Source organism: Phacochoerus africanus, chromosome 1 (genome assembly GCF_016906955.1).
Source record: "Phacochoerus africanus isolate WHEZ1 chromosome 1, ROS_Pafr_v1, whole genome shotgun sequence".
NCBI classification, from domain to species: Eukaryota; Metazoa; Chordata; class Mammalia; order Artiodactyla; family Suidae; genus Phacochoerus; species Phacochoerus africanus.
Genome location: NC_062544.1, coordinates 217,222,066 through 217,249,718, shown reverse-complemented (window position 1 = coordinate 217,249,718; position 27,653 = coordinate 217,222,066). Strand labels below are relative to the sequence as shown.

General features: G+C 37.1%; 1 protein-coding gene across 1 annotated transcript in view; it reads right to left on the bottom strand.

Moving 5' to 3' along the window:
- The window catches only part of HACD2 (3-hydroxyacyl-CoA dehydratase 2), a 98,651-nt gene that overhangs the window by 37,638 nt on the left and 33,360 nt on the right, over positions 1-27,653 (bottom strand). The window lies entirely within an intron of this gene.

Sequence of the window (27,653 nt, the reverse complement as noted above, 5' to 3'; positions counted from 1 at the left end):
CCTTCAATCTGGCAACCACAGTCTCTATCTAGAGACTAGCCACCATCATTATAGAAAATCCTTGCCTTCTTTAATTCATCTTAAATCCAACAGTAAGTCATTATCTGAAAACCTTGAAAACCTTATCTTCTCTTTGTAACTTTACACTGGCGAGGAACTGCTATGAAAATAAAATCTGGAAGCAGAATTATAGACATTCAATCCAGTAGCCCCTCCACCATTTCTCTCTGGTCTTACTGCTACCGGCAACTAGATGAACCAACTTTCTGGACCTGTCAAGTTGCACATGGGCAACCTGACACCTGCCACGAACCCGTCATCATGGGTCAGATTCTTCTTCCACTTAAAAACTAAGCTTATCTTCAATACAAATGGTTGACCATCCCTGACCAATTTTTGTTCTCCTAAGCCCTCTAAAATACACTGAGACTTTTGAACATTCATGTAGCTGGACAAACAACAACTTGCCAAAAGACCATATGCAAATCATATAAAGCTAAAATTGCTTCCATAGATTTGGCTACGAAATAAAATCACTTTATAGCTCATTAAGAAAAAGAGATGCTATATCCTGCTAGAATTAGTTTTAAAGAAGATTAGGGCTTCGAAGAAGTATGGTTAGGTTCCCAAAAGCAAGTAAAATGGACTTGTCAGGTACAATGCTTGACATATGAAAATGCTCAATAATAATGCTTGATTTGACATAAAATAATGCTTATATGCTTGGCATATAATAATGCTTTTGTAGAATGAATAAAAGAAAAGTATAAATGCATGCACATATAAATCAATGGAATAGAACTGGGAGTCCAGTAGTAAACTCACATATTTACAGTCACTTGATTTTTAACATGGGTGCCAAGAAAAATAATTGTCTTTTCAACAAATGGTGCTGGGACAACTGGACAGCATGTGGCAAAGAATGGAGCTGGAACACTTACTTACACCATATACAAAAAATTATTCAAAATGGATCAAAATCTAAAGAGCTAAAATTGGAGTTCCTGTCATGGCGCAGTGGTTAACGAATCTGACTAGGAACCATGAGGTTGCAGGTTGGATCTCTGGCCTTGCTCAGTGGATTAAGGATCCAGCGTTGCCGTGAGCTGTGGTTTAGGTCGCAGACGTGGCTTGGATCCCGAATTGCTGTGGCTCTGGCGTAGGCCGGTGACTACAGCTCCAATTAGACCCCTAGCCTGGGAACCTCCACATGCCTCAGGAGCGGCCCTAAAAAAGGCAAAAAGACAAAAAATAAATAAAGAGCTAAAATTATAAAACTCTTGGAAGAAAACATAAATACAAATTTTCCTGACCTTGGATGAGGTGATAGTTTATTAAGGATGACACCAAAAGCACAAGAAAAAAAAAAAACTGGGCTTAATCAAAATTAAAAACTTATGTGCTTCAAAGGATACCATCAATAAAGTGAAAAGAGAACCCACAGATAGGAGAAAATATGTACAAATATATATGAGAAGGAACTTACAAAATATATAAGGGACTCATAATTCAATGATAAAAAAAACAAATAACCCAATTTATTTATTTATTTATTTTGGGTCTAATCGGAGCTGTAGCTGCTGGCCTGCACCAGAGCCACAGCAACGCAGGATCCAAGCCGCATCTACGACCTACACCACAGCTCACGGCAACGCCGGATAGGATCGTTAACCCACTGAGCAAGGGCAGGAATTGAACCCTCAACCACATGGTTCTTAGTCGGATTCGTTAACCACTGCACCACAACGGGAACTCCCAAATAACCCAATTTAAAAATGGGCAAAGGATTTGAATGGACATTTTCCAAGGAAAAGATGGTCAATAAACACACGAAAAGGTGTTCAACATCATTAGGGAAATGCAAATTAAAATCACAATGAGGAGTTCCCATCGTGGCTCAGTGGTTAACAAATCCGACTAAGAACCATGAGATTGCAGGTTCGATCCCTGGCCTTGCTCAGTGGGTTAAGGATCTGGCATTGCTGTGGCTGTGGGAACTTTCACATGCTGCACTTTTGGCCCAAAAAGGCAAAAAAAAAATGAGGCAGAATGTTTTTCGTAGGGCCTGCTCCATTTTCAAATCCCATCAGTAATGTACGAGGGTTCCATCTTGTCCACATCCTCACCAGCATTTGTTATTATCTGTCGTTTGAACGATAGCTATCCTAGTGGACATGAAGTGCATCTCATTGTGATTTTTTTTTTTTTTTGGTCTTTTCGCCATTTCTTGGGCCGCACTTGCGGCATATGAAGGTCCCCAGGCTAGGAGTATAATTGGAGCTGTAGCCACTGGCCTATGCCAGAGCCACAGCAATACCAGATCCGAGCCGTGTCTGCGACCTACACCACAGCTCACAGCAACGCCAGATCCTTAACCCACTGAGCAAGGCCAGGGATCGAACCTGCAATCTCATGGTTCTTAGTCGGATTTGTTAACCACTGAGCCACGATGGGAACTCCTCATTGTGATTTTAATTTGCATTTCCCTAATGATGTTGAACACCTTTTCGTGTGTTTATTGACCATCTTTTCCTTGGAAAATGTCCATTCAAATCCTTTGCCCATTTTTAAATTGGGTTATTTGGGAGTTCCCGTTGTGGTGCAGTGGTTAACGAATCCGACTAAGAACCATGTGGTTGAGGGTTCAATTCCTGCCCTTGCTCAGTGGGTTAACGATCCTATCCGGCGTTGCCGTGAGCTGTGGTGTAGGTCGTAGATGCGGCTTGGATCCCGCGTTGCTGTGGCTCTGGCGTAGGCCGGTGGCTACAGCTCCGATTCAACCCCTAGCCTGGGAACCTCCATATGCCGCGGGAGCAGCCCAAGAAATAGCAACAACAACAATAACAACAACAACAAAAAAAAGACAAAAAAAAAACAAAAAAAAACATGCTTCGTTAAGAAGCCAGTTACAATGATATGATTCAATTTATGTGAAACATTCAGAGTAGGCAAAATTACAGGGAAAGAAAGTAGATTAGTGGTGACCCGGGTGGGAATGGGAGGTTAGGAAGAAAATGTGGAGTGACTGCTAATACGTACGAGGTTTCTTTTTGAGGTGATGAAAATGTTATAAACTTGATTATGGTGATGGTTGCATAACTCTGTAAATACTATACACTTGAAATGAATGAATTGAATGATATGTGGCTAACCTTTCCATTTAAAAAAAAATAAGGGGAGTTCCCTGGTAGCCTAGTGACTCAGCATTGTCACTGCTGTGGCTTGGGTTCGAACCCTGGCCTGGGAACTTCTGTATGCCATGCGTGCAGCCAAAAATTAAAATGAAAAAAATTAAAAATGTATGAAGCTGGAGTTCCCGTCGTGGCGCAGTGGTTAACGAATCCGACTAGGAACCATGAGGTTGCGGGTTCGGTCCCTGCCCTTGCTCAGTGGGTTAACGATCCGGCGTTGCCGTGAGCTGTGGCGTAGGTTGAAGACGTGGCTTGGATCCCGAGTTGCTGTGGCTCTGGCGTAGGCCAGTGGCTACAGCTCCGATTCGACCCCTAGCCTGGGAACCTCCATATGCCGCGGGAGCAGCCCAAGAAATAGCTGAAAAAAAAAAAAAAAAAGACAAAAATGTATGAAGCGTGGAGCCTGATGATGTAATATGTAATACTGCTAAGGAAGCTAATTAGTGAGTTAAACATTAAGGGTATATACTTAGCCAGATCATACTTCAAAAAAAAAAAAAAAAAACCTGAAAAAAACCCCTGACAATCAAAAACTTACCTAAATGAGCAAGTACTTGTGCCACTTAAGGAAGACCACCACTATTTCTAGCTTCTTTTTTTAACTCAAAGACTCATTACATAAAAATATGATTTTTTTCCCTTTTCATTTCTGCTTTCTTCCTTTACCACTGAAACAATGGCCTGGACTGCTAATGGTTTGAGCAGTGCTCTAGGGTTGCTGCTATATTTGGTTAGGGATCAAAAAAGTCCAGGATCTGGACCTGATTTCCAAGTTTAAAAATCTAATTTTATCCCATTCATGAGCAAGAATTAGGCCCTTGGGAGACTGATGCACATTAATCACATCCATAGGAGACTAGCCAATAAGCCAAAATGTCAATGTATTCACTTGTAATAAAGGCACAGCCTTTGCGATAATGGAATGCACCCCTCATCTAGGGGTGCTTTTTTCTGCTGTCAAAATCAGACTGCTTAGTAAGTGTGACTTTAAACAGAGAGACTTGGGAGATCTAGGCATGAATGTCGCAGTTCAGCTGTAGACAGCTTTATTAACTATCCTTTCTCTACTATAAAGCTCCCTTTCCTAGGAAACATGAATATTTATTTATATATGTCTCCCTTTTGAAAGTGCCAAACAAAAATTATCTGATTGTTTTCCTTAAAAATAAGTTTTGGTAACTAAAACCAAAGATTTACTTTTCTGGTATATTTCCCACCAGTTTTTTCTTCTAAGTATATTTTAAATACAGTTCAACTTGCATTGTTTATATTCTTTGTGGTTTGCTTTTCAAATTTTCTATCTTACAACATATTCTTCAAAATATTTAAACTTGAGTCATCATATTCCTTTGAGTGGAATATATTTGTTTATCTATTCTCCTTCTGCGAGACATTTAAATTACTCCAATTTCTTCATACTATAAATGAAGTAATGAAGTACTACAAATAACATTTAAATTTTTTGAGGCTTAGACTTTTTTTTTTTTAAAAAAAGGATTATTTCTTTGGGACAGTTCCCAAAAGTGTAACTACTAGGTCAAATGGCTTGAATGCCTTTAAAGCTCTTGAAATATACTGCCAAATTGCTTTCCCAAGTTTGTACCAATATACATTCCCACCAGCAGCACATAAGCGTGCTTGCTTTAGCACAGCCTCGGCAGTAATTCAAATCTTAATAAGTTAGGGAATAAAAAGCCGATCAATGCTTTCTAATTTGATGCAGATGCAGAGATGTTTCTGGCTTTGCCTGTAGGTGCTCCTGAATTCTCTAAGCCAGGGAACTTGCTTAGTTAGGCACCTGATTTTTTTCCAAGTGATGCCATCCACCCCAACTCTCACTTAGTTTCTATAACATAGGAAACTTCTTCAGCTAGTCACCCCACAAATAGCACTTCTGGCCCTTGCCCGATAGCCCAATCTCAAAATGTGTCCTCTTATGGATTAGTAAAAAGGCCAGCAGGAAGAAGGGACCCTCACACAGGGAAGGCCATCCGAAGGCCAGGAACTCCAAGTTTATCCTTGGCTTCAAACCAGGCAAACACAGACGAAACATATTATTTTAGCTCTGAATAGAAGTGACATCACTGAGTTGGGCTTACTGTTATCAGACGGATTTCATAAGAAACGGTTAAAAATTATTGCCTTATTTGCTGTAGGACTGGTATATAATATCCACCCTATCACTCAATGCCCCTTATATAAAGCCCTAGGTGGGAAATTTGTTTTAAAACTTAATGTTAAGAATTGTTTGCTCCTCTCTAATGATAAGAGTTATATAACTCAGTTGCTCTTTCAACTTGGTAGTCAGAAAGTTTCAAGCCAAATATGAAGCATACTACATTATTATATTTCGTGTTGAAGTTAACACAAATTCTTGAGGAATGAGAAATACGGATAGATAAGACAGACCAAATCTTTCTTTTCTAGACTCCTTGCCGTCAATCCCACTGTGTTTACATTTGTTATATCATTACCCTTTATTTGAACACAATGTTCATTACTACAGCACGTTAAAACCACCCAAACCACACATTTGTTGTTGTTGATTGTTTCAATTGGTTGTTTCCAAATGACAAAGAGAGATTCTACAATCTTATCAGTAGGCTATTACTAGATCAAAATTATTCAAAAAAGATTACTAGGTATCTATTATTTGATAATGTAATTCAACAAATATTTTGGGGGTACCAACTCTTGCACCAGGTACTGCTCTCCATGCTGGAGATACAACAGTGAAGGAAATGTCCCTGCCTTTAAGGGACGTACACTCTTGGGCTGTAGCTAATTTGCTTTGGGATAGCTTTTATTTTTAGCACTTTTTTTCCCCTAAAGTTGATGCAAGGCTACTAAACATTTGTAAATAGGAGAATGCCATGATCACTTCTTGGTTTCGGAGTGGTATCTCTGTCAGCAGTGCAAATCTTTGGCAAGGCAAAGTTAATTCTTGAGAAATAATTATGAGAATTTATGTTGAAAGGGCAAGGACCTTTTGAAGCAAAACATGGCAGATAAAAGAAACACAGGCATGCGTGTGTGTCTGTATGTGTGTTAAGCAAAAGCTGTATAAAGGGGATCTGGCAGTTATTTTCTTGTTTCCTCAGAACCAGGGTGCTCTAAAGACTCTCCAAACAGCTGTGCCCTGAAAAGCTGAGTAACACTGTAAACTCTCCCTGCCTAGTACAATCCTCAGATGGGCCAGGTCAGTGGGACTGGGAGACTGGCAACATATGACCAAAACCAAGTTGAAAGTTAAGCACAGGAAAGGCAACACAGGCTGGGAGCAGAGTAGGATAGCGTTCAGACGGAGCCCACTACTAAAGTAAGACAGGAGACATAAAGTTGGTGTCAGAAATTAAACTAAATGATGGAAAGTATGAAATCACAATCTCCCTACCTAAATTCTAAATCCACTGAACGAAAAGTAATAAACATTAAATAATAACAACAAAACTCACTAGTGGCAACCAGAAAGGAATGGGGTAAAACTTGATACCATATATTTAAAAAAGTGCTAGCCAAGAAAGGAGAGATGACTGCATGCCTCCTGCTCTGTCCCTTACTCCCAAAAGTGCTATTGGTGAATCAACAAAATCATAGCGATTTTCACTAATAGGCCTAAATTTGAAGAGAAACACAAATTTCTGCCTGGAGTGTGACAGATATGAAGGCTGGAAAGTGATGGAGAAGTGACTAACAGGAAGTCACCTTATCAATGCTAAGCCTTTGGAGCCCACACAGAGTTGGAAGACTGGTATGACGTTCACTTTTGGGACAGAATATACTTCCTACAGGGTTGAGGAATCCCAGGATAGAGCAATTAAATTTCAGAAAAGAAAGACGAGCTCATGGTTTTGTTTTGCTTTTTTTTTTTTTGTCAAGGCCGCACGTGCAACACATGACAGTTCCCTGGCTAGGAGTTGATTCAGAGCTGCAGCTGCGAGACTACACCACAGCTACAGCAACATGGGATCGTACACCACGGTTTGTGGCATCACCAGATCCTTAACCCACTGAGTGAGGCCAAGGATCAAACCCAATACAAGTTAGGTTCATAACCTACTGAGCCACAATGGGATTTCCCGCTCATGTGTTTTTAAATAAGTAGTTTGTTTACATTGTTCAAAACTTTTAAAAGTATAAAAAGATACACAGAGAAAGGTCTCCCTCCCAATCCCATCCTACTGCCACTCAGGTGACTTTCCCACAGGTAACCAATCAATTCTTTGTCTATTATTCCAGAGACATATTTTAGATAAACAACAGCAAATATGTAAATGAATGTGTAAAGATACATTTACACAATTCTCTTTCCAGTTTTTTTCATAAAGGCAGTACATTACATACCGCCTGCTTTTCTTCTCTTAAAAAAAATCCTGAAGATCTTTTTATAGCAATATATGCATACACTGCTTTAATTACTGAGGCTGTATATTTTAATATCTATGCATTCTCCTAAGCCCTACCCTCAGGCCCTCAGCATGTAGAAAAAAAAATAAAACAGGAAAACCTCAACCCTTAAATTGTAGCTCAGAGGGGAAAACAACTGAATCTTAAATACTGTGGAAATGCAGCCAAGGAGGATTTAGTAACATCTGTATCAGAGCAAATAAAATGGCTGGACAGGGTTACTTGCACTTTAGCGAGATGAAAAGGCATGACAACCATACAAATATAATGCAGGGGGAAAAAAAAAAAAAAAAAGGAACGCATTGATGGCATGAGGAGATCTCAGAGTTTGAAGCCCAAGAAAGACCTGAGGTACCACTGCTGGCCTTGAAGATGGAGGGGTCATGTGCAAAGACTGGAGAACAACATCTAATTGCTGGCAGCAACTTCAGGCCAATAACCAGCAAGGAAATGGGACCTCAGCCCTATAACCACAAGGAACAACAAGCTGAATGAGTTTAGAAGCAGATACTTCCCAAGAGTCTCCAGCTGATACCTTGATTTTGACTTTGTGAAATCCTAAGCAGAAAACACTGCTAAGCCCACCCAGACTTTTGACCCACAGTACTATGAGCTAATAAACAGATGCTATTTTAAGCCAATGAAATAAAATAAAGCATTACTGCATGTAGGGGAAAAGTTAAAGACTAAAGCAACTGGATCGAAAATAATAAAATTACAAAAACAAAGACAATCCAACACAAGGATAATTGTTATGCCCAAAGTAGAGAATCCAATATATGGAAGAGAAAATGTACTCAAGGGTATAATCTAAGAAATGAAATAATTAAATTTGTACTGAAAGAATACAGTGTATCCAAGAAAAAAACAACTGATAGTAAATGAGGAAAACCAAGCATTTTCTTGGTTACAAAAATAATACTTTGGGATCCAGGAAAAAAAACCAAGTTACCTATAAAGTGACAAGAAAATCAGCCTGGCTTCAGACTTCTCCATGGCAACATTCGGTGCTAAAAGACAATGATGCGACACTACAAAGGTCTGAGGGAAAGAAAGCATTTTTAAGAAGACTATACCCAACCAAGATATCATTCTAGTGTAGTGGCAAAATGTAGACATCACTAAATATGAAAGAACTTGTCACATAATGCCTATGTGACTGAATCTGAGAAACATATGTTGTCAGTAATGCAGCCAAATAAGATATAAATTAAAATAAATAACAGGAATGGAGAGGTCATGGTAAAAGGTGCCACAGTAAGCAACAAATCCATTCATACGCAACACTAGGACTAAACAATTATGGTAAATATGATCATAGAACATAGTATAAATGCTTATAATTCACAATAAATAAATCAGTAACATTGTAAAATGGAGTCAGGGAAGAAGAGAAGGAAGGAGGAATGACAATACTAATTTCTTTAATAGAATTAAGAGATGTTGCCTAAAATATAGCTACATGTAATTATAGTCCATATTTTTCAAAATCTTTTTGTTAAATTTTAGGGAACCTTTTGATAAACAACATATCTCTTGTGGTTAAAGGTTTTATAATGTATATATTTTTAACACACTCAATAATTTTAATGAAATATAGTATGTATATATAATATGAACTATATAACTTGACTCTTCCATTGATCTACCTTTCCCCCCTCATATTAATATATATGTGAAAGGAATGCTCCCTGGCGTTTATGCTGCTTATCTAGTATTAATGAAGATTAGTTCCATTGGTAGAATTTGAAGTCATTTTAAAATTTTATGTACTTTTACGCAGTGCTTGAACTCCTTATAAAAAACATGAATTAGTATCTCAAAATTAACAAAATCACCACTCTTGACAAGAAATGAAATATTTGGCACCAACAAAAGATAATTCTAAAATTGAACTAATTCCAATCTTAAACAGGAATTTTCTTAAATATTTTCACTTAGAGTACAATCTAATCTCAGGGGAACAGAAAATATTTTTGGCCAAAATGACGAGAAGAGTGGCAGTATGAAATGCAAGGAAGAAGACGACTTTTTTTTTTTTTTTTTAAAGAAGGACTTTTTTCCCCAGAACTTAGAAAACTGGCCATGTCTCTTGGGGCTGGAGCACCTGACCCCCTCAGAAAGCAATTTTCAATATATTTAACATAACCACACTTACTTTATTGAATTCTGACAAAAGAAATTTGTGTCTTACACTGAAATCAAAAGCAAAATTATGGTATTTATATGATAAGCTCTGGATTTATTTGAGACTGGCTTTTCTAAAAGATGTTCTTAACTGGAAGAGGGCATTACATTTTGTGTTAAAAGAATAATTTTACTGAAGTGCTTATTTTTTACTAAACTGAAATGGATATAAAGGAAAAAGCATAAGAAATCAGGTACAATGATACTTCATGTGTCTAGCCTTGGGAAGAACTATGTGATTAGAATGAATTCTTTTCTCTTTATGTGACAAAACTCTTTATGTGACAGAGGTGCTTCTCAAACTGGGGCATGTATACCCCAAAGATGTGTATCAGGGGCCAATACAGCAACATCCTACTAGCAGTCAACTCACTAAACTCAACTGGCTGAAGTCAATCAAAAGAATAAGATAGAAAAATAACTTTGTGTGGGCAACTTCACCTAGGATTTCAGTGTGAGTGTGTACACCAGAGTACGTGGTGGTCTCCAGTCTCCTGGCCACGTTGACTGTAATTTTACTGTTCAAAGATAATATAATATTCATGAGGCCCCCAAGTATTTCATTCAAATAAAGGAAGAGTAAACACTTTCAACACTGAAGGAAAAAGTGGCTCTGGTCTTTACTCTCAAACCCCTGGGGTAAAACTGTACTCCTCACAGATATTAGGAAAACCTGAGAAAAGCTGGAAAGCACAGTGATATATAATAAAAATATAAGGTAGGAATCTGGGCTTAGAGAAAGTGGGGGTAGAAAAAAAATATTGGAACCATGGCAGAAATTAATACCTAAATGGCTGTAGAGAAGGCTTGTGCACTTGCTTGGGGCAGAACACAAATCTGGCTTTGAGGTCTTTTATGACTAATATAACGAGAGAAAACAATCAACTTGTATAATCCAGGGTATATGAAAGAAAGAGTACCAAGGGGCTTGGTATTTTGAGCCATATAGTTATATGTTAAACGGCTTTGACTACAGTAGTAGTTTCAAGTTTGCTAGATGTCCTTACACACTTTTCTATTTGTTTTACTGTGTCTGCTCTGTTTCAGATGGCTGGCTGTCAGTGTCTGCTACTAGCAGCTTGCTCTTCCACTTATATGTAAGAAGTATCAATAAATTGTCTTCAAGAGAGGACCCAGAGGCCGCTGAAGGGAATGAGCTTTCTGAGGGCTTTATCAAATATCCAGAGGCTTTTCATTAGTTTATTTACTTCTGAGGTCTCCATTTTTTTTTTAATGAAGTTACTGAAAGTCTAATCTCTGAATGAGAGCAAAATACAAACATGAAAAACAAATGACACTTATTTCCAACCGTTCTGAAGATAGCAAAAAAGGGTGACACATTTTGAAAAAGATGAAATTATAAAAACATTAGAATCCAATCTCAAAGAGGACATATGTCAATAATAAGTCATGGAAACTCACTCAGATCTCTGTATTATAGTTAGAATTCCTATAGCAAATTGCCATCTGATTAGTTTTAGTGTGCACAGAATTCCAGGTGTTTTAGATTGGGCTGTTAGCTGCAGCCCTGAAATAGGGATTATTCATATATAGTTCACCAGCAAGACTACATCACGAGCTTTTCTTTAAAAAAAAAAAAAAGATTTATTAACATCTCTATTTTTAAATGTATTGTTTTGTCTCAATATACTTCTGAAAATTCTATTATGTAAAACTTGTTCAAAAGGCTGAACCCAATGTGACAGTCACTCGAAATAAACACAAGATCTAACAAGGTTGCGAGTACAATCATTTCTTTACTACTTGAAAAAACTAACAATCACAGGATTTCACTTAAGCAAACCAAGAACTATACCTCTACCAAACCATGTCCTTTCTCAGACTTCTACTATACCCTGTGGGCAGGGAAGGAAGACTCATGATGACCTTTAACTTTACTGTGAAAGAAAGGCTTTCTTGGGAGAGATCCTCTACTTAAAAGAGCAAGTAACCACAGGGTGATCTTTAGGTAAGAAAATCCTGGCTGTCGGAGCTGGAAAGGATCTAAGAGTTGAAGTTCAACCCAATACTTGATAAGATGAGGAAAGTGAGGTCTGAAGAGGTAAAGTGATTTGCCAAGCTGACATGATAGTTGAATACAACAAATTAATACCTATGTTTTAAAATTTGGTGGTTGCTCTCAAAGAAGTTAATTATTGGGAAATATATAACAGAATTAAAGTATTTGCACCCCACATGACAAAAGGTTAACATTCAAAGCATATAAAGATACAATTTTTTTCTTTTAAAAAATCAAGACTTTAATGGGCAAATAAGCAAAGGGCATAAATAGAGTATTCACATAATAAAGAATATAATAAACATGGAAGTATATACAATTTCATAATTAGCAAAAGTGTGATAAGAATAGCCTATGATTTTATATTATTAACTTAGTAAATATTAAAAATAATCCTCTACTATTCAATTTGGCAATATTTTGAAGAGTCAAAAGAATATTCATACTCCTTGAATTAGTAATTACATGTGAAAATGTATGCAAAAGGCATAATCCAATGACTAAAAAGTTCACATATCAATAGAGATATTGGTTGAATAATTATTAATATTGAAAAATGGGAACAACCTAAACAATTCTCCCCTGGGAGGCATGATGATATATCTAATTCAGTGAGATATTTTGTAGTAATTTAAAAATATCAGTAAATACAAGATGAGCCTGAAACACCTCGTAATATCAGAAAGCTAGGACATTATAAAGGTGATTGTGGTTCTGTCTTAGAGACTTGGAAGACAATTTGAAGATGCTCCCATTGGCCAAAGATGGCCAATTTGAGCATTAAAAAGAAGAGAGACAGTGGACTGAATCACATCAAAATGTTAAAATTCAGGAGTTCATGATGATAAAATAAGCAAAACCCTTCCCTGTGACATCCTTTGATTAGTGTTGATGGAGGAGGGTGTGTGTGTGTGTGTGTGTGTGTGTGTGTGTGTGTGTGTGCGCGCGCTCGTGCATGCTCCTATATGTGCAGCGACCATTAGTACTGAGTTAGGAAAATGACATTTCTGGTTCTGTGTGAGGATAAAGATGTATAAAGCAATATGAAACACTAGTCCTCATTAGGTTTTAACTTATAGACTAATGTTAATAGGTCTCACAACAGGTTTTCTCCTCAAAATTGCAACTTTTTTCCCTTGGGATTTAATGAAGTATTGCTAGTTAAAGCCCGTTTGACATGGTGAGAGAGCTGTCAGACTAATGAGAAGTGTTGCTGCCTGATTTAAAACCAAACCCTAAATCCTCTTAAAGAATAAAAAGTATTGTAGATGAGGGAAAAAAACTTCACAAATTTGTACTGGTTTTCTTTAGAGGATTCTGGGAAACAAACACATTATTCTGAAAACTGGTAAATAAAGGGAAAGTATCAAGCTTGAAAAAAAGACATATATACATATACATATCGTTATGCCACACGAAACTAAAGAAAGCAGTTCCCTTTGGGAAAGGTGGAAGGGAATGGATACCTCGAGAAGCAGGGTAGGACAGGGGATCACTTTTCAGTGCATTCCTCTTAATGAATTACCATTTCAAAAAATAAACTCATCTAAGTATCACTATAGAGATTATGTAATAAAATGGAAAAATGGTTATATTAAAGAAAAAAACTCAGAAATCACAGGATAGCTACTCTGAGAGCAACAGTGTAAAAACTGCAGATGCATGCAGACCAGGCCTGGAAGGAAACACAGAAAAACAAAATTGTTGACTAGAATTGCAGAATTTAGGGGCATTTTTTTCTTTTCATTAAAATGACTTCTGCTGTTATATTTATAATGCTATTTGTCCAATAAATAATGTTAAGGTGGCATTTAAACAGAAAACAGTATTTTTCACTCTCTGTTACCCATACCTGTAGGAAAGCCCAGATCTTTGAATCTTGAGCCCATAATCAAGGTATTGAGAACCATTTGGGGGTAACTTGACTCTTATTGTAAGCAAGAGATCTAAGGAGAAAAGAAAGGGTCTACTGAGGGCTGTTCATGCAGTAGATGTTAAAAGTACAATGACTTTGCCCAGCTCTATTTCCCATCCCTGCACTAATGTGGGGATGGAGGCGGTGGTGGCATTCACTGAGTAGGAGGCCAGCAGAACATGGAAAGAGCCTGTCGACAGCACATAAAAGACACACACTGAAAACACTGCTTGCAGGAGGAGTGAAGCTTGTCAAAGTACTGCAGAGGCTGGGAGAGTGAAGAGAAGAGAAAGAGCAATTATAACCTGAACCTAACAATTCCTCAGCTAAATTTAACTAGAGAGGTGGAATATATCTGCAGCTTGAAAATGATAGGCAAATGAATGTTCAGGTACAAAAAGACCCAACCTACACAGAACTTTAAATGGTCATTGTAAAAAAAAAAATTCTATCTTCATATTAATCATCTGCTATTATTCTGAATATATTTCACTTGTGAACCCTCCAAATAAATAAGTGGCCTCAAGAAGGAATAAGGAAATCCTAGGCTCAGAGCAAAACCATTTTTTTTTGTTTGTTTAAGATAAGTCAAAATCAGTAAGGATTTATTAATGTCAAACTTTTCCAGAAACATTACTCTAAAAATTTCCAGCTATGAATAATGAAAATCAAATAGTAACTTTCATTTAAATTTTTAAGGCTGAAATAAAATTATTTATTCAGTCTTCTGAATTTTTATGTCTAGAGATGTCTCAGTTAATATACTTACTTATTTATGCTGAACTGTGTTCACAAACAATTCCCAAATACATTATCTAAATACCTAAAATAATTATCCTAAAATATGAATACTTTATATGTATAAAAATATCAAAAACAACAATTATTTCTGGGTAATTAAAATGATTTTTGCTTTATTCTTTGTCTTTTAGAATTAGCTGATTTTTTAAAAAAATATGCATGTACTGCTTTTATATAGAAATAAATTTATTTTAAAAATAATGTCTTTCCACTTAAAAATATCACCACTTATTTAATAGCCACCATATTACAAATTCTGTTAAAAATAAAAATGGGTACAATTTCAATCAAAACAATGTACAGTTATTTTCACACACAACTGATTTACAGTTATTTTAGCAAAAACATCACATATGATCAAAAATGTCAGTTGTAAACAGCTTTGGGAAGATTTATCTATTCAAGCACCCCCTATTCTAATGAAGATTTTTCTGGAAGGAGGTGATCATATACAAGATCATTACTGAGATTTATGGCCAAACAAATTATCTAGTGGTAACCCAATCTATAGTTTTGCTTTTCAAGTCCAACTTAAAAAACATAAAGCAAATTAATTATTCATATCAAGTACTCTAATATCACTATATTCTGTTGCCAAGTGTACGGACACATGGATTGCTTTACCAGCTCAAGACCTGAAGAACCATTCAAAATCCTTTATGGCTGCCACTACAAATTGCTTATTTACTGTACATTTTCCTCTCTTCCTCACTAACAGAGTACTAATCTTATATGGGACAGCAGTGTAACCTGACAAAACACTAGCTTCCTTGGAATCCACTACAGCTGGAGGAAGCCATGTGGCACAGTTCTGACCAACACTAAATAAACTGAGTTTCTGGAAAGCCTTGCTGTGCAGCTACTTTCTGTCTGTAATGTGATATGACACCACATAACTCAACATAGTCATAACTACATGCACCAAGACAAAAGTGACATATATCCATAAGTGGTAGAGCACAAAGACTGATTTCTTATTATGTGGGAAAAGAAACTCCTTTTTGGCTAGTGCACAGTAGTCAGAATTCTGGCATGTATGGCCAAATGCAATTCTACTTACATACTCTTTCTTTTACAGTTGAGAAAATGAACCTAAAATCTGAAGAGAATTTGAGTAGACTTAAGTCAAAGCATCAGACTGCAGGACTAGGTAACACTTTTATTTTTTATTTTTGTTTTTTTGCCTTTTGTCTTTTGAGGGCTATACCTGCAGCATATGGAGGTTCCCAGGCTAGGGGTCTAATCGGAGCTGTTGCCACCGGTCTACCCCACAGCCACAGCAACAGCTGATCCAAGCCATGTCTGTGACCTACACCACAGCTCACGGCAACGCCGGATCCCTAACTCACTGAGAAAGGCCAGGGATCGAACCTACAACCTCATGGTTCCTAGTCGGATTCATTTACCACTGTGCCATGACGGGAACTCCTTTTTTGTTGTTGTTGTTGGGTAACACTTTTAAAAACAAGGTATACCAAGTATATTATATATTCTAATTATATTTTCTAGTCACTGATGACTGATGGCATCAATAAGAAGGAAGATGGTGGAAACTTGGTGCCATATTTCCTTCTGGTTAACCATTTTCTAAATCATCTCTAAACCAGAGTTCATATTTCAAAAAAAAAAAAAAAAAAAGGACTAGTATTTTATGTCCAAAAACAAAGGCAAAAAAATCTGCTCTCTTTTGCAATTTTGACATGTGGTATTCATGAGCATCTTTTAAAAACATCTTTCTGGAGCCAAGAATGTGGCAACTCAATGCCAGGTCAAGATCTACCAGATATAAATGCAGTATTTACTGAAATATTTAACTATCATAAATACTTGATTGCCTTAAATAAATCATTTTTATTTAAAAGTGCTGGAAATGTGATTACCCCATTCCTCCTACATAAATTATCTTAAAGAAAAACTCCATCCATAAGCACCACATTCTATCTAAGCAAATCAGCCACAGACCTAAGATGAAAATGTAATTTGAAAGGAGATAAACTCTAGAGAGCTAGGAAATATATATCTTATTTGATAGTAAATAAAGTATTATGAAGAATCATTTTGCTTTGAACTCCAAAGAAGTTTAATAAATATTTATGGGAGGAATATGTGCATGAACCCTAAAAATAATGAACACAGGTCATACATTCCAGAGCAGGGTCAGTTTAGGAGAAAGCCCTTTTGAGGTTAGAGTTTCAGAGTGGAGAGGGATACAGTATCCCCATGGTGTGTCATTATGAAGCTAAGGCCCACACAGGCTATTCTACTACAGGTGGAAGCTACACTGAGCATCACTAGTTTCTTTTGCTCCTTCCATGTATCCCTAAAAGACTTGTCAAGATGACCAGAAATTCTGTATTAGGTGGTCCGTGTTAGACCAAGATTTACTTTAGATTATATAGAAGGGGAAACAAATTAGGCTATGTTGCTACAATAATAATACTAAATTCTGCTATTAATTGAAAGCATTCTATGCATCAACCATGGTTTTATAGCCTTTACTTGTATTAACTAATTTACTTCTCACAAGTCCTACGAGGTAGGTGCTATTATTTTCCTCATGGTATACATGAAGGAACAGAGGTCTACAGAAGGTAAGTAATTTGCACTAAATCACACAAGTAGACAGTAGAATCATAATCAAATCGAGGCAGTCTGGCTTCAGAGTCTGTGCTCTTAACCACTAAAGCTTTACTACCTCCAACTACAGGAAGGAAAAAAAAAAATCAAGCAAAACTGCCTGTGGATGGTTTTAAAATATGCCCATAAATTCTTTGATACTCTTCTCTTTAAGAGGTAGCTACTTCTCCGCCCCTTGAGTGTGGAAAGGACTTAGTGCCTTGCTTTGAACAAAGAGAAAAAGGTGAGAGTAAGGGTGTGAGATGTTAGGGGCTAGATCATAAAAAGCACTGTGGCTTCCTCTTTGTCCTCTCTCTTATATTACCTACTCTGGAGGATGCCAGCTGCCATGGCATAAGGGGTGTTTCAGCAGTGCTATATGGAGAAGACCAAGTGGTGAGGAACTGAGGTCTCCTGCCAAGAGTCATGGGAGAGAGTTATCTAAGAAGCACACCTTCCTGCTTGAGTGAAGTCTTTAGCCGAATGCAGTCCTGGCTGGCATCTGAGCCAGACCCACCCAACTCTGTTACTTCTGAATTCCAGACCCAAAAAAATGGAGATAGGAAACATGTGTGATTTTTAAGCCACTTAGTTTTGAGGTAATTTTTAAGGTATTGATAAACACAGAACCTTTAATCAGAACATTTTCATTATAAAATTATATTTTACTATATTTTGGGTAAAATATATAAAATTTGTATCATTAATATGTATAATTACATGAGTTATACAATTATGTAACTATCTATATGTAACTACACATATATGAAACTATATACAAGCATATAATTATATAACACACACAGATGTAACTCTATACACACATATATAACTATGTGTAATATGTAATTATATAACTATGAATTGCATAAATAATGATTTTGAGTGTCTGTTTATTTCCTGGGAGCAGTAACCATTTTAATCAGTGCAGAGGGTATCCCCAATGTCCCTTCAAAAGCTACCCTACTTGTTTAACGAAAAAATTAAACAACATATCTTAAACATATATACATGTAGAAAGATTACTTCTGCCTTAAATTGTCACATATGCTTTACCTTTCCTCTTTCAAGTCAATAAAAAAATAATATATTCCAGCTCCAAAAATCTATCCTAAGAACAAGCTGCCTATTTGATTCCTAACAGTCTATTCAAGGTGCTAATCTGCCATTATTTATAGACCCTTGATTCCTTTCTGAGCAGCTGTCATTAACAGAATAACTTAGGAGTTCAAAACACTCTTTATTCAACTCAACTGCCTTCTGGAATTGTTAGTCATGCATTTCAAGGTTACAACTGTGAGAAAAGCTAAAGACGAAACAAGTCTCAAGAAGGCTGTGAAAAAGAGCCACCATTACATACACCAAGACTGACGCTCACTGACTGATAACTCCTTTTTAGCCCTCATTCCTAATCATTCAGGTCTCTTTTATCAGACTGGAGACTTTCTGGGGGTGTTTCTGCACCACTGTTTCAACTGTTTATGGCTTTTAAAGCATTCCATAGCTGATGTGTGGAAACCCACGTGTGCCCAGAAGACAAACACTGGTGTACCTCTTGGTACAGAAGGGAAAGGGAAAAACAGTTGGCTTCCAGTCTAGAAGTATTTGATACTTTGTCCACCCCATCCTCCCTTGCCCCAGGCTTTAGAAATGGTTCTCTGGCCTCAAGCTGTCTCAACCTACTCAAATTCTCTATAGGAAGAAGAGCAGGGGCATGACCATACCTGGGGAGTGAGGGCTGAGAAGGTTGAGAACAGAAAATGCAGAGAGAACAAATGAGGAAGAAAGTAGAAAAAGAAATGGAGATGAGCAAAAATGAAGAGGTAGGAAAAATATGAAGAAGAAGAAATGGCAAGGAGAAGTAAAAAGAGGCGTAGAGAGATTTCAGAGTAGGAAAGGAGAGCAAAAAGAAAGAATAAAAACATGAAAAGGGAGTTCCCATCGTGGCGCAGTGGTTAACAAATCCGGCTAGGAACCATGAGGTTGCAGGTTCGATCCCTGGCCTTTCTCAGTGGGTTAAGGATCTGGCGTTGCTGTGAGCTGTGGTGTGGGTCGCAGATGTGGCTCTGGCGTAGGCCGGTGGCTACAGCTCCGATTCGACCCCTAGCCTGGGAACCTCCATATGCCACGGGATCGGCTCCGGAAAAGGCAAAAAAAAAAAAAAAAAAAAAAAAGACAAAAAAGAAGGGAATAAAGGAAGTAAGTGATCTAAAAAAAAAAACAAAAAAAAACATGAAAAGGCAGACAAACAATGTTTGCTCAAGGAAAAGAAAGTGAGTGAGTGAGAGAGGCAGGGGATAAATGGTGAAAAGGGCAAAGAAGAGGGAAGTCAAGGCTTACCCCCAGGTTTCTGATTAGGCAACCAGTAGAAATTGAGAATGCCACTAAAAGATCCAGAGAACAAGAGAAAAAGCAGGTCTGAGCTAAAATGATGAGCTAAGCTTTATACATGTTGAGTTTGTGACCTGCCAGTGTAACCAAGTGGCGATGTCCAAGCGGGAAGCTATGCTGGAAACACAGAAGATGGGTGTGGCCCAGAAAAGAGTATGTGGGAGTCAGTGAGGCTAAGGGGAAGGTGGGGTGAGGTCAAAGAGGGAAACTGTACAAGGGAAGAAGGCTAAGGACCCAAGCCCAGGGAACACCAATATTTGAGGGACACAGGAACAAAGAAGAGCCCATGAAAGAATCTAAGGGCAGGTCCAGGTTACCTAAGGCATATGAAGAGATCTAGGAGAGGGAATGGACAGGTGGAAGTATGAAAAGCCCCACTCTGAAGGGCAGCAAAGGAAATACTATCTTTAGGGAGAGTGAAATTCCCATTAAGGTAAGAAAGCTGATGAATTATTCTGTGAAGACAGAGGTGAATTTGTTTCCAATGGAAAAGGGTTCCAAAAAGCACTGTCACCTCTCCTCTGTGCTCCTATACTCCTGTGAACTTATCCTTTGGCTAAAACTTTTGTCACAAACTTTTTTATGTGCCTCTAGCTTGATAGCAGGACGGGGTCTGCTGATACATGTATTCTCGGGGCCTAGTTAATGCAGAGTCTATCATACAGAAGAAACTCAATAAATGGCTGGACGTTTTCTGAAGGGCAATGAAAGTATGCATTGGTAAAAGCCTTAAAATACAATATCACTTTTGACTAATTTCTATAAGTTTATCCATAGAGGACAGTCACAGCTATACATAGATATAGTTACAGATACAGTTGTAATCTGCACATTTTAAAGCTACCTAAATATCAACAAAGAGAGCACTAGTTAAAAAAACAATGGGAGTTCCCATTGTGGCTCAGCGGTAACGAACCTGACTAGTATCCACGAGGACGTGGGTTTGATCCCTGGCCCTTCTCAGTGGGTTAAGGATCTGGTATTGCCGTGAGCTGTGGTGTAGGTTGCAGAGGTAGCTTAGATTTGCACTGTTGTGGCTGTGGCATAGGCTGGCAGCTGCAGCTCCGATGTGACCCCTAGCCCAGGAACTTCCATGTGCCAGCAGGTGAGGCCCTAAAAAGCAACAAAACAAAACAAAAAAACCCACAATGTATCTATATAATGAAAAATATACATCTTCCCAAAATCCATATGGGCCACCAATAACAAATAAAGCTATATAAAAACCTAAACCCTCAGTACAACTAAAAGATATAGATGACTACAGACTCAAATCACATATAAGTAGAAATATGAACACCAAATTCCAGCAGAACCATGTCATGAAGCCCCATTGCAAATATTTAAGGAAAGCAAGAGTTTGGAAAAATGGTATATTAGCAAGAAGAGAGGAACAGACGACCTAAATTTGAGCTAAAAAATTACCCTAGGAAGAGGCAGTCACCAAGTACAAAAACATTGAGAAAAACATCTTGTCAATTAGAGCACTAATGACAGAGAAGAGAATTACTTAAGTCTGTAGGACTCAAGTGGGAATCTCAAAACAGCACTATTTTTGGGGAAGAAATGGATAAAAAGGGAAGGGAGCAATGCCTTCTGGTTGAGTGACTGGTGATGGAAAAAAGAGACAAGAGGAAATTTACATTTCTGTAACACAAATGAGAACTCAAAAAAATTGATACACAAACAATTCCTATTCCTACTGACCTCCCCAAACAAAAAGCTATCCTTTGAAGAGACCATGTTCACTCTGTTTACAGTGTTCTCAAGATAGTAAGCTCATAAACAAACCCAAACTTCCAATTCTATCTGCAAAATGAATACATGAAAATGACTTACAATTAATTGTACAAAACTACTATCAGAAGAAAAAAAAAATAGGATCAAACATTTCAACTACTGAAAATGCACTTCAAAAGAAAAAAAAATCACAAAGGAAACTTTAACACAACACTCCAAACTGAATATCCTTAAATAAGCATTTGAGTATATTAAAAATTATTTTAAATTAGAATTTCAAAAACTAAGAACAGAAATTGGAGTTCCCTGGTGGCTTAGTGGGTTAAGAATGGGCATTGCCACTGCTGTGGCTCAGGTTGTTGCTGTGGTGCAGGTTTGATCCATGGCCTGGGAACTTCAACATGTCATGGTTGTGGCCAAAAAACAAACAAACCAACAAAAAAACCCCAAGCAAACGAAGAACAGAAATGGAGAACACCAAGCAGAAATGAAAAAAAGATTGCACTCAGGACAGAAATGGAAGAGAAAGGCAAAATTATATCTAAACTAAAGACAAATTAAACTTCCAGGTGATCAAAGAAGAATAGATTCCTATTTTATTTAACAAAGAAAATTTAACAGAGGACTTTGAAGGAAGGAAGCAAAACAAGCAAAATTATAAAAATGAAATTAAGGAAGTAAAAGGAATCAGAGAAAAAGTGGCTGAAAAAGAAGGGAGGCAAATATGATCTAATATACCTATATTTGGAGTATGTAAAAAAGAAAAATAGAATAATGAAACAGAACTAAAATTTAATGGGATAGTCCAATAAAACTTTCCAGATAGAAAAGAAGGCCTGAATCTCCATACTGAAAGAGAGGCTACTAGGTACCTGGGAAACTGCCTTGCAGCGGTCAACTCTAAGGCATATCTGAGTAAAGCTATTAGCCTTTTAAAGATGAAGAAAAAAATCCTCAGTGAGGTCAAGAAGATGGCAGAATAGGATTTTTCAGCACTCATCCTCTATCACAGAAACATCAGTGTAAACAACTATCCATGCATGAACACATTTTCACAAGAGCTAAGGATTCTAGGTGAGAAATTACAGCACCCACGTGAAGCACAGAAATAAGAAAAGACTCAGTGAAGATCAGAGTAGGAAGGATAATTTCACATGATGGGCATCATACCTCTCCCTCAAGCCTGGGTAGCACAGTACAGAGAAGATACCCTTTGATGGGGGAAGGATAGTGAAGTAAACACCCAAATTCACCAGACTGCAGCACCAAGCCCGTCCCTGCAGCCCCTGGTTCCAGTCCAGCCCTCAGGGCCCCAGGCTCCAGGCAGGCCCTAGTGCCAAGCAAACCTCAATGGTCACAAGGTCCAGACAGGCTTCTATGAATCTAGGACTCAGGCCTATGACCACAAACCCAAACTCATTCCAGTGCCAGACTGGCTGTTGTGGACCCAGGCTTCAAGACTGATATACAGTCACAAGCACCAAGTCTGCCTCTGTGAACCCAAGTGCCAGGCTTGCCCCGTGGACCCAGGATTCAGACACACCCCAGTGGACTCAGGTACCAAGTTCACCAATCTGCTGACCCAGGCACAAGGACAGTCTGACTCACATATTTCAACAGACAGCCTGCACAGAATTCCTGGCTGGGCTGACTGGTGAAGAGCTTTTTGAGCTGAAGCCAGTTTATAAAAAATGGAAGAGGTGCCTTCTTCTTCAAATGTGCAAACAGCAATGCAAGGACATAAAGCTATGAATAAACAGGGAAAGATGACAACACAAAGGAATGAATAAAGTAACTGTAACTGACTCTAAATAAATGGAGATCTACAAACTGTTTAAGAATTCAAGATAGTCATCTTGAAGAAGCTCAGTTAGCTACAAGAAAATTCAATTAGATAACAAAATGAAAATGGGAAAAACAACATATGAACAAGGTGAAAAGCTCAACAAAGAAAGAGAGAGAACCAAAAAGAAATTCTGAAGCTGAAAATCATAATGACTGAACTGAAAAATACCACAGAGAACTTCAACATCAGACTTGATCAAGCAGAAGAATCAGTGAGCTTGAAGACAGGTCAATTGACACTACCCAAACTAAAAACAAAAAGAAAGAAGATGAGTGAAAAAGGCCTTTGGGACACCATAAAGGAACCAATATACACAATATGCAAGTCCCACTAGAGAAAAGGGAAAGGGGCAGGAAGAGAAAGAAATTATGTCATTAATGTCATTAATTATTTAAAGAAATGGTAGGAAATTTCTCTAATCTGGAAAAGCAAATGAACATCCAGATCCATGAAATTTAAAAGACAAATGTATTAAATATAACTATGGTGAGAGTTCCTGCTGTGGCACAGCAGAAACGAATCTGACGAGTAATCATGAGGTTTCGGTTTTGATCCCTGGTTTTGCTCAGGGGGTTAAGGATTCAGCGTTGCCATGAGCTGTGGTGTCGGTCTCAGACACGGCTAGGATCCTGAGTTGCTGTGGCTGTGGTGTAGGCTGGCAGCTGTAGTTCCACCTAGGAACTTCCATATGTCATGGGTGTGGCCCTAAAAAGCAAGCAAACAAACAAACAAATGAAAAACACCTATGGCTACAACAATTTGTTAAAGGATACAGAACACCTAAAAGATGTAAATCAATAACAAAAACGTAGGGAAGTTAAAGTGTGTAAGGGGTCAATATTAAGTGGTTAACAGCTTAAAAAAGACTATTATAACTATAAGATACTTCACGTAAGTCTTATGGTAACTACCAAGAAAAAAGCTATAGTAAATATAAAAAAGATAAACAGAAAAAAAAAAAAGATACCACTACAAAAAACAAATCACAAAGGAAGACAACAAGAGAGGAAGAAAGGAACAAGAGAACCACAAAAGGGGGGGAAAAAGCAACTATAGTACCAATAATTACCTTTTTTTTGGGGGGGGGGTCTTTTCTAGGGCCACACTTGTGGCACATGGAGGTTCCCAGGCTAGAGGTCTAGTCTAATGGGAGCTGCAGCTGCCGGCCTATGCCACAGCCACAGCAACGTGGGATACGAGCTGTGTCTGCAAACTACACCACAGCTCATGGAATGCCAGATCCTCAACCCACTGAGCAAGGCCAGGGATCAAACCTGCAACCTCATGGTTCCTAGGCAGATTCATTAACCTCTGAGCCATGACAGGAACTCCCCCAATAATTACTTCAAATGTAAATGGATTAAATTCTCCAATAAAAAGACACAGCGACTGAATGGCTAAAAAAAAAAAAAAAGATCCAACAATATGCTGCCTACAAGAGAAGCACTTTAGACTGAATGTGAAGTGATGTAAAAAGATAGTCCATGTAAATGATAATCAAAAGGGATCAGAGGTGGCTAAATTATATGAGACTTTAAGCCAAAAATTGTCACAAGAGACAAAGAAGATCATTACACAGTGATAAAAGAGTCAGCTCATCAAGAGGATGCAACAATTTTGAATATATACACACCCAATATTGGAGAACCTAAATATATAAAGCTAATAGTAACAAAACTGAATGAAAAAATAGCCAGCAGTACAAAATTAGTAGGATACTTGAATGCCCCACTTCCAACAATGGACAGATCATCAATAGGAGGCAGCAGATTTGAACAAGAGTACAGACCCAAAGGACCTAATAGACCTATATAGAACTTTCCATCCAATAGCAGCAGAATATACATCCTTTTTTCAAGTGAGCATGGAACATTCTCTAGGATAGATCATATGTTAGGCCACAAGATAAGTCTTGACAAGTTTAAAACTAAAATCATATTAAGTATCTTTTCTAGCCACAATGGTATCAAACTAGAAACCAATAATAGAAATAAAATTGGAAAATTAGATATCAAAAGGGAAATAAAAAAAAATCTTGAGGAGTTCCCTTGTGGCTCAGTAAGTCAAAAATCTGGCATATCACTGCTGTGGTTCTGGTTACAGCTGTGGTGTAAGTTCAATCCCTGGCCTAGGAACTTCTGCATGCCACTGGTGAGGCCAAAAACAAACAAACAAAATATCTTGAGATAAATGAAAACAAAACATAACAAAACTTAAGGGATGCAGCAAGAGTAGTACTAAGAGGGAAGTTTATAGCAACAATGCTTATATTAAGAAAGATCTCACATAAATAACCTAACTTTACACCTTAAGGAATTAGAAAAGGAAGAACAAACAAAGTCCAAAGTTAGTAAAAGTAAGGAAATAATAAAAATCAAAGCAGAAATAAATAAAATAGAGACTAGACAAACAACAGAAATGATGAGTGAAACTACAAATTGGGGTTTTTTTCTTTAAAGGTAAAATTGACAAATCTTTAGCTAGATAAGAAAAAAAGAAAGAAGACAAAATTACAAATGAAAAAAGAGACATTATCATTGATATCTCAGAAATACAAAGGATCATAAGAGACTACTACAAACATTTATATGTCAACAACTAGCTATCCTAGAAGAAATGGATAAATTCCTAGAAATACAAGACAGAATCAAGAAGAAAAAGAAAACTCTATAGATCAATAATGAGTAAGGAGATTGAATCAGTAATCTAAAACCTTCCAATGAGAAAAGCCCAGGATCTGAATGGCTTTACTAGTGAATTCTACCAAATATTTAAAGAAGAATTAATGTGCATCTTTCTCAAACTCTTCCAAAAAATTGAAGAGAGGAGAGAACACTTCTAAACCCAGAAAATGAAATAACCAGGCCAATATTTCTGATGTACACAAATGCAAAAATCATCAATAATTACTAGAAAACCAAATTCAAAAGAAAAATAAAAGACTCACATGCCACGATCAAGTGAAATTTATCCCTGCAAGGTAAGAATGGTTCAATATATACAAATCAATAAATGGGATATACCACATAACCAAAATGAAGTATAAAAATCATATCATAATCTGAATAGATGCAAAAAAGCATCTGACAAAACTGAAAACCTTTTTCAGGACAAAAACTCTCAACAAATTAGGTATAGAAAGAATGTATCTCAACATAGTACAAGTCACATATGACAACCTCATAGCTAACATCATATTCCATGGTGAAAAGCTAAAAGTTTTTCCTCTAAGATAAAGAACAAGACAAAAATGCAAACTTTCACTACTTCCATTCAAAACAGTATTGGAAGTCCTAGTCAGAGCAATTATGCAAGAAAAAGTCATCCAAATCAGAAAGGAAGAAGGAAAATTGTTTTTGTTTGCAAACGATATGATCTTGTATGTAGAAAACTCTAAACTACACCCCCCAAAAAAAAAACTGTTTAGTAAAGTTGCATGACACAAAATCAACATTAAAAAATCAGTTCTTGTGTCTATATTAACAATTAACTATATAAAAAATTAACTATCCAATAAAGAAATTAAGGAAAAAATCCCATTTACAATAGCATAAACTATGTCAGAATAAATTTAACTAAGGGGATAAAAGATCTGTACACCGAAAACTAAAAGCACTGATAAAAGAAATTGAAGACACAAATAAATGGAAAGACATCCTATGTTCATGGACTGAAATAGTTAATACATTAAAATGTCCATACTATTCAAAGTGATCTATAGATTCAATGTAATCCCTTTAAAATTTCAATGGCATTTTTTACAGAAATAGAAAAAAAAATCTTAAGATTCATATGGAACCACAAAGGACCATGAAAAGCCAAAGCAATCTTAAGCAAACAACAACAAAACCCAAACAAATAAAACCCAAAGCTAGAGGCATCACATTGCCTGATTTCAAAATATACTATAAAGCTACAGTATCCAAAACAACATGGTAGTGGCAATAAAAAAAAACATATAGACCAATGGAACAGAATAGGGAGCCTAAAAATAAATCCACATATTTATGGTCAGCTGATCTTTGAAAAAGTTGCCAAAAACACATAATGGGGAAAGGAGAGTCTCTCCAAAGATGATGCTGGGAAAACTGTATATCCACTTGTAGAAGAATGAAACTGGACCCTTATCTCATGCCATGTAAAAAATCAACTCAAAAAGGATTAAAGACTTAAAACATAAGATCTGAAACGGTAAAACTACTAGAAGAAAACATAAGGAAAAAGCTTCCTGACATTAGTCTAGGCAAATTTTTTTGGATGTAACCCCTAAAGTAAAGGGAAAATGATTAAAAAAAAAAAAAAAGACAAATGGAATTGCATCAAACTAAAAATCTCCTGCAAAGCAAAGGAAATAATTAACAGAATAAAAAGACAACTTAAGTAATGGGAGAAAATATCTGCAAATAATATATTTGGTAAGGAGTTAATATCCAAAATATACAAGGAACTTAAACAACTCAACGGCAAGAAAACAAATACCCAAACAGAAAGTAGACAATGAAGCTGAATAGGCATTTCTTGAAATAAGACATACAAATG